The 8,098-nt window shown below is 39.8% G+C and overlaps 2 non-coding genes and 6 pseudogenes across 2 annotated transcripts; all 8 read left to right on the forward strand.

Annotated features, from left to right (window-relative positions):
• The first annotated feature begins 162 nt into the window (after nt 1-162).
• LOC144515012 (5S ribosomal RNA) lies at nt 163-282 on the forward strand (annotated as a pseudogene).
• An 863-nt stretch (nt 283-1,145) lies between these two features.
• On the forward strand, nt 1,146-1,263 carry LOC144515007 (5S ribosomal RNA; annotated as a pseudogene).
• Nucleotides 1,264-2,136: 873 nt separating this feature from the next.
• LOC144515011 (5S ribosomal RNA) lies at nt 2,137-2,255 on the forward strand (annotated as a pseudogene).
• Nucleotides 2,256-3,125: 870 nt separating this feature from the next.
• On the forward strand, nt 3,126-3,243 carry LOC144515006 (5S ribosomal RNA). The gene has a single exon (XR_013501674.1). It is a non-coding gene; the product is annotated as a 5S ribosomal RNA (ribosomal RNA).
• Nucleotides 3,244-4,118: 875 nt separating this feature from the next.
• LOC144515013 (5S ribosomal RNA) lies at nt 4,119-4,239 on the forward strand (annotated as a pseudogene).
• An 868-nt stretch (nt 4,240-5,107) lies between these two features.
• Nucleotides 5,108-5,229, forward strand: LOC144515008 (5S ribosomal RNA; annotated as a pseudogene).
• Nucleotides 5,230-6,106: 877 nt separating this feature from the next.
• On the forward strand, nt 6,107-6,225 carry LOC144515010 (5S ribosomal RNA). The gene has a single exon (XR_013501675.1). It is a non-coding gene; the product is annotated as a 5S ribosomal RNA (ribosomal RNA).
• An 867-nt stretch (nt 6,226-7,092) lies between these two features.
• LOC144515009 (5S ribosomal RNA) lies at nt 7,093-7,211 on the forward strand (annotated as a pseudogene).
• The last annotated feature ends 887 nt before the right edge of the window (nt 7,212-8,098 follow it).

Here is an 8,098-nt window from a genome sequence, read left to right on the forward strand (position 1 = left end):
AATGTAGTTGAACTACCAGAGAGCTACTGCAAAATGTATAGGTGCACTACTAGTGTGATTACATGTAGTTGAGCACTCTCAACCCCAAACTGCGTCTTCAACAGTTTTGAGAACCTTCTGGGGTTCATCGTTTTTAAATAGCTTGTTTTCACTTGGTACACTCGCTACGGCCATACCACCCCGAACACGCCCGATCTCGCTCCGATCTCGGAAGCTAAGCAGGGTCGGGCCGGGTCAGTACTTGGATGGGAGACCGCCTGGGAATACCCGGTGCTGTGTTTTTCTTTTCCGTCAGCAGAGGGCGCTAGTAATGGTCAAATGAAGCAAAGCAAAACACTGTCTTCATTTTTCTGAGCTCACTAGATGCCACTTTCTGTTCAACAAAGGGTTGAAAACACACTGAATTGCCATTCCTTTAACCCTTTTCTTTGAACAGAGATTGCCATCTAGTGAGCTTAGAAAATAAAGACAGTGGTTTGCAAAGCTTCATTTCACCATCGCCAGAGGGCGCTACTCCTCCTTTGCTGGAGACAGAGCTGACAAGGAAACTGTACGGAGGATGCAACTGGAAGCAACATCTTTAATTAAAACTAAAATAAACAACCTCACAGTGTTCAACAATTCAAGTAGGAGTTCATGCACTTTGACCATGAATTCTTTTGTTCTTGTTCTTCAAGATTGTGCCGATCTGATAGTTTTGAAATCAAAGATATCTACATTTTGGATCATGCAAATTTACGGAAGATCTACAAGTCACTCAAGTCTGAGTAAAGGTAAAGTTCAAAAGAATTGAGAAATAATTACAGTAATGAAAAAATAAACATGGAAATACATACATGTAAGAATACATATAGCAACAGGCTAAATGAATGAATAAATATGGAACAAAACAAATGAAAGAATGCTTAAAAATACAGCAGTGTTAATTACAGTACCGAAAAAAAGAGAGCAAAAAAGCAATTCAACTTGTTGGTTCGAAGATGAATGTAGTTGAACTACCAGAGAGCTACTGCAAATGTATAGGTGCACTACTAGTGTGATTACATGTAGTTGAGTACTCTCAACCCCCAAACTGCGTCTTCAACAGTTTTGAGAACCTCTGGGGTTCATCGCCTTTAAATAGCTTGTTTTCACTTGGTACACTCGCTACGGCCATACCACCCTGAACACGCCCGATCTCAGTCCGATCTCGGAAGCTAGCAGGGTCGGGCCGGGTCAGTACTTGGATGGGAGACCGCCTGGGAATACCCGGTGCTGTAAGCTTTTCTTTTCCGTCAGCAGAGGGCGCTAGTAATGGTCAATGAAGCAAAGCAAAACACTGTCTTCATTTGTCTGAGCTCACTAGATGCCACTTTCTGTTCAACAAAGGGTTGAAAACACACTGAATTGCCATTCCTTTAACCCTTTTCTTTGAACAGAGATTGCCATCTAGTGAGCTTAGAAAATAAAGACAGTGGTTTGCAAAGCTTCATTTCACCATCGCCAGAGGGCGCTACTCCTCCTTTGCTGGAGACAGAGCTGACAAGGAAACTGTACGGAGGATGCAACTTTTTTTTTGGAAGCAACATCTTTAATTAAAACTAAAATAAACAACCTCACAGTGTTCAACAATTCAAGTAGGAGTTCATGCACTTTGACCATGAATTCTTTGTTCTTGTTCTTCAAGATTGTGCCGATCTGATAGTTTTGAAATCAAAGATATCTACATTTTGGATCATGCAAATTTACGGAAGATCTACAAGTCACTCAAGTCTGAGTAAAGGTAAAGTTCAAAAGAATTGAGAAATAATTACAGTAATGAAAAAAATAAACATGGAAATACATACATGTAAGAATACATATAGCAACAGGCTAAATGAATGAATAAATATGGAACAAAACAAATGAAAGAATGCTTAAAAATACAGCAGTGTTAATTACAGTACCGAAAAAAAGAGAGCAAAAAAGCAATTCAACTTGTTGGTTCGAAGATGAATGTAGTTGAACTACCAGAGAGCTACTGCAAAATGTATAGGTGCACTACTAGTGTGATTACATGTAGTTGAGTACTCTCAACCCCAAACTGCGTCTTTCAACAGTTTTGAGAACCTCTGGGGTTCATCGCCTTTAAATAGCTTGTTTTCACTTGGTACACTCGCTACGGCCATACCACCCTGAACACGCCCGATCTCGCCCGATCTCGGAAGCTAAGCAGGGTCGGGCCCGGGTCAGTACTTGGATGGGAGACCGCCTGGGAATACCCGGTGCTGTAAGCTTTTCTTTTCCGTCAGCAGAGGGCGCTAGTAATGGTCAATGAAGCAGCAAAACACTGTCTTCATTTTTCTGAGCTCACTAGATGCCACTTTCTGTTCAACAAAGGGTTGAAAACACACTGAATTGCCATTCCTTTAACCCTTTTCTTTTACAGAGATTGCCATCTAGTGAGCTTAGAAAATAAAGACAGTGGTTTGCAAAGCTTCATTTCATCATCGCCAGAGGGCGCTACTCCTCCTTTGCTGGAGACAGAGCTGACAAGGAAACTGTACGGAGGATGCAACTTTTTTTTTTTGGAAGCAACATCTTTAATTAAAACTAAAATAAACAACCTCACAGTGTTCAACAATTCAAGTATGAGTTCATGCACTTTGACCATGAAATCTTTGTTCTTGTTCTTCAAGATTGTGCCGATCTGGATAGTTTTGAAATCAAAGATATCTACATTTTGGATCATGCAAATTTACGGAAGACGACAAGTCACTCAAGTCTGAGTAAAGGTAAAGTTCAAAAGAATTGAGAAATAATTACAGTAATGAAAAAATAAACATGGAAATACATACATGTAAGAATACATATAGCAACAGGCTAAATGAATGAATAAATATGGAACAAAACAAATGAAAGAATGCTTAAAAATACAGCAGTGTTAATTACAGTACCGAAAAAAAAGAGCAAAAAAGCAATTCAACTTGTTGGTTCAAGATGAATGTAGTTGAACTACCAGAGAGCTACTGCAAAATGTATAGGTGCACTACTAGTGTGATTACATGTAGTTGAGTACTCCTCAACCCCAAACTGCGCTCTTCAACAGTTTTGAGAACCTCTGGGGTTCATCGTCTTTAAATAGCTTGTTTTCACTTGGTACACTCGCTACGGCCATACCACTCTGAACACGCCCGATCTCGTCCGATCTCGGAAGCTAAGCAGGGTCGGGCCGGGTCAGTACTTGGATGGGAGACCGCCTGGGAATACCCGGTGCTGTAAGCTTTTCTTTTCCGTCAGCAGAGGGCGCTAGTAATGGTCAAATGAAGCAAAGCAAAACACTGTCTTCATTTTCTGAGCTCACTAGATGCCACTTTCTGTTCAACAAAGGGTTGAAAACACACTGAATTGCCATTCCTTTAACCCTTTTCTTTGAACAGAGATTGCCATCTAGTGAGCTTAGAAAATAAAGACAGTGGTTTGCAAAGCTTCATTTCACTATCGCCAGAGGGCGCTACTCCTCCTTTGCTGGAGACAGAGCTGACAAGGAAACTGTACGGAGGATGCAACTTTTTTTTGGAAGCAACATCTTTAATTAAAACTAAAATAAACAACCTCACAGTGTTCAACAATTCAAGTAGGAGTTCATGCACTTTGACCATGAATTCTTTGTTCTTGTTCTTCAAGATTGTGCCGATCTGGATAGTTTTGAAATCAAAGATATCTACATTTTGGATCATGCAAATTTACGGAAGATCTACAAGTCACTCAAGTCTGAGTAAAGGTAAAGTTCAAAAGAATTGAGAAATAATTACAGTAATGAAAAAAATAAACATGGAAATACATACATGTAAGAATACATATAGCAACAGGCTAAATGAATGAATAAATATGGAACAAAAACAAATGAAAGAATGCTTAAAAATACAGCAGTGTTAATTACAGTACCGAAAAAAAAGAGAGCAAAAAAGCAATTCAACTTGTTGGTTCGAAGATGAATGTAGTTGAACTACCAGAGAGCTACTGCAAAATGTATAGGTGCACTACTAGTGTGATTACATGTAGTTGAGTACTCCTCAACCCCAAACTGCGTCTTCAACAGTTTTGAGAACCTCTGGGGTTCATCGTCTTTAAATAGCTTGTTTTCACTTGGTACACTCGCTTACGGCCATACCACTCCTGAACACGCCCGATCTCGGTCCGATCTCGGAAGCTAAGCAGGGTCGGGCCGGGTCAGTACTTGGATGGGAGACCGCCTGGGAATACCCGGTGCTGTGTTTTTCTTTCCGTCAGCAGAGGGCGCTAGTAATGGTCAATGAAGCAGCAAAACACTGTCTTCATTTTTCTGAGCTCACTAGATGCCACTTTCTGTTCAACAAAGGGTTGAAAACACACTGAATTGCCATTCCTTTAACCCTTTTCTTTGAACAGAGATTGCCATCTAGTGAGCTTAGAAAATAAAGACAGTGGTTTGCAAAGCTTCATTTCACCATCGCCAGAGGGCGCTACTCCTCCTTTGCTGGAGACAGAGCTGACAAGGAAACTGTACGGAGGATGCAACTTTTTTTTTGGAAGCAACATCTTTAATTAAAACTAAAATAAACAACCTCACAGTGTTCAACAATTCAAGTAGGAGTTCATGCACTTTGACCATGAATTCTTTGTTCTTGTTCTTCAAGATTGTGCCGATCTGGATAGTTTTGAAATCAAAGATATCTACATTTTGGATCATGCAAATTTACGGAAGATCGACAAGTCACTCAAGTCTGAGTAAAGGTAAAGTTCAAAAGAATTGAGAAATAATTACAGTAATGAAAAAATAAACATGGAAATACATACATGTAAGAATACATATAGCAACAGGCTAAATGAATGAATAAATATGGAACAAAACAAATGAAAGAATGCTTAAAAATACAGCAGTGTTAATTACAGTACCGAAAAAAAGAGAGCAAAAAAGCAATTCAACTTGTTGGTTCAAGATGAATGTAGTTGAACTACCAGAGAGCTACTGCAAAATGTATAGGTGCACTACTAGTGTGATTACATGTAGTTGAGTACTCCTCAACCCCAAACTGCGTCTTCAACAGTTTTGAGAACCTCTGGGGTTCATCGCCTTTAAATAGCTTGTTTTCACTCTTGGTACACTCGCTACGGCCATACTCACTCCTGAACACGCCCGATCTCAGTCCGATCTCGGAAGCTAAGCAGGGTCGGGCCGGGTCAGTACTTGGATGGGAGACCGCCTGGGAACACCCGGTGCTGTGCTTTTTCTTTTCCGTCAGCAGAGGGCGCTAGTAATGGTCAGATCGAAGCAGCAAAACACTGTCTTCATTTTTTCTGAGCTCACTAGATGCCACTTTCTGTTCAACAAAGGGTTGAAAACACACTGAATTGCCATTCCTTTAACCCTTTTCTTTGAACAGAGATTGCCATCTAGTGAGCTTAGAAAATAAAGACAGTGGTTTTCAAAGCTTCATTTCACCATCGCCAGAGGGCGCTACTCCTCCTTTGCTGGAGACAGAGCTGACAAGGAAACTGTACGGAGGATGCAACTTTTTTTTTTTGGAAGCAACATCTTTAATTAAAACTAAAATAAACAACCTCACAGTGTTCAACAATTCAAGTAGGAGTTCATGCACTTTGACCATGAATTCTTTGTTCTTGTTCTTCAAGATTGTGCCGATCTGGATAGTTTTGAAATCAAAGATATCTACATTTTGGATCATGCAAATTCTACGGAAGACTACAAGTCACTCAAGTCTGAGTAAAGGTAAAGTTCAAAAGAATTGAGAAATAATTACAGTAATGAAAAAATAAACATGGAAATACATACATGTAAGAATACATATAGCAACAGGCTAAAATGAATGAATAAATATGGAACAAAAACAAATGAAAGAATGCTTAAAAATACAGCAGTGTTAATTACAGTACCGAAAAAAAAGAGAGCAAAAAAGCAATTCAACTTGTTGGTTCGAAGATGAATGTAGCTGAACTACCAGAGAGCTACTGCAAAATGTATAGGTGCACTACTAGTGTGATTACATGTAGTTGAGTACTCCTCAACCCCAAACTGCGCTTTCAACAGTTTTGAGAACCTCTGGGGTTCATCGCCTTTAAATAGCTTGTTTTCACTTGGTACACTCGCTACGGCCATACCACTCTGAACACGCCCGATCTCGTCCGATCTCGGAAGCTAAGCAGGGTCGGGCCGGGTCAGTACTTGGATGGGAGACCGCCTGGGAATACCCGGTGCTGTGCTTTTCTTTCCGTCAGCAGAGGGCGCTAGTAATGGTCAATGAAGCAAAGCAAAACACTGTCTCTATTTTCTGAGCTCACTAGATGCCACTTTCTGTTCAACAAAGGGTTGAAAACACACTGAATTGCCATTCCTTTAACCCTTTTCTTGAACAGAGATTGCCATCTAGTGAGCTTAGAAAATAAAGACAGTGGTTTGCAAAGCTTCATTTCACCATCGCCAGAGGGCGCTACTCCTCCTTGCTGGAGACAGAGCTGACAAGGAAACTGTACGGAGGATGCAACTTTTTTTTGGAAGCAACATCTTTAATTAAAACTAAAATAAACAACCTCACAGTGTTCAACAATTCAAGTAGGAGTTCATGCACTTTTGACCATGAATTCTTTGTTCTTGTTCTTCAAGATTGTGCCGATCTGGATAGTTTTGAAATCAAAGATATCTACATTTTGGATCATGCAAATTTACGGAAGACGACAAGTCACTCAAGTCTGAGTAAAGGTAAAGTTCAAAAGAATTGAGAAATAATTACAGTAATGAAAAAAATAAACATGGAAATACATACATGTAAGAATACATATAGCAACAGGCTAAATGAATGAATAAATATGGAACAAAAAACAAATGAAAGAATGCTTAAAAATACAGCAGTGTTAATTACAGTACCAAAAAAAGAGAGCAAAAAGCAATTCAACTTGTTGGTTCGAAGATGAATGTAGTTGAACTACCAGAGAGCTACTGCAAAATGTATAGGTGCACTACTAGTGTGATTACATGTAGTTGAGTACTCCTCAACCCCAAACTGCGTCTTCAACAGTTTTGAGAACCTCTGGGGTTCATCGTCTTTAAATAGCTTGTTTTCACTTGTTACACTCGCTACGGCCATACACACTCCTGAACACGCCCGATCCGTCCGATCTCGGAAGCTAAGCAGGGTCGGGCCGGGTCAGTACTTGGATGGGAGACCGCCTGGGAATACCCGGTGCTGTAAGCTTTTCTTTTCCGTCAGCAGAGGGCGCTAGTAATGGTCAATGAAGCAAAGCAAACACTGTCTTCATTGTTTCTGAGCTCACTAGATGCCACTTCTGTTCAACAAAGGCTGAAAAACACACTGAATTGCCATTCCTTTAACCCTTTTCTTTGAACAGAGATTGCCATCTAGTGAGCTTAGAAAATAAAGACAGTGGTTTGCAAGCTTCATTTCACTATCGCCAGAGGGCGCTACTCCTCCTTTGCTGGAGACAGAGCTGACAAGGAAACTGTACGGAGGATGCAACTGGAAGCAACATCTTTAATTAAAAACTAAAATAAACAACCTCACAGTGTTCAACACCAAGTAGGAGTTCATGCACTTTGACCATGAATTCCTTTGTTCTTGTTCTTCAAGATTGTGCCGATCTGATAGTTTTGAAATCAAAGATATCTACATTTTGATCATGCAAATTTACGGAAGACTCACAAGTCACTCAAGTCTGAGTAAAGGTAAAAGTTCAAAAGAATTGAGAAATAATTACAGTAATGAAAAAATAAACATGGAAATACATACATGTAAGAATACATATAGCAACAGGCTAAATGAATGAATAAATATGGAACAAAACAAATGAAAGAATGCTTAAAAATACAGCAGTGTTAATTACAGTACCGAAAAAAAGAGAGCAAAAAAGCAATTCAACTTGTTGGTTCGAAGATGAATGTAGTTGAACTACCGGAGAGCTACTGCAAAATGTATAGGTGCACTACTAGTGTGATTGCATGTAGTTGAGTACTCTCACCCCAAACTGCGTTCTTCAATAGTTTTGAGAACCTCTGGGGTTCATCGCCTTTAAATGGCTTTGTTTTCACTTGGTACACTCTCGCTTACGCCATACTAATTCCTGA

The sequence above is a fragment of the Sander vitreus genome, unplaced genomic scaffold (genome assembly GCF_031162955.1).
Source record: "Sander vitreus isolate 19-12246 unplaced genomic scaffold, sanVit1 ctg829_0, whole genome shotgun sequence".
NCBI lineage: Eukaryota > Metazoa > Chordata > Actinopteri > Perciformes > Percidae > Sander > Sander vitreus.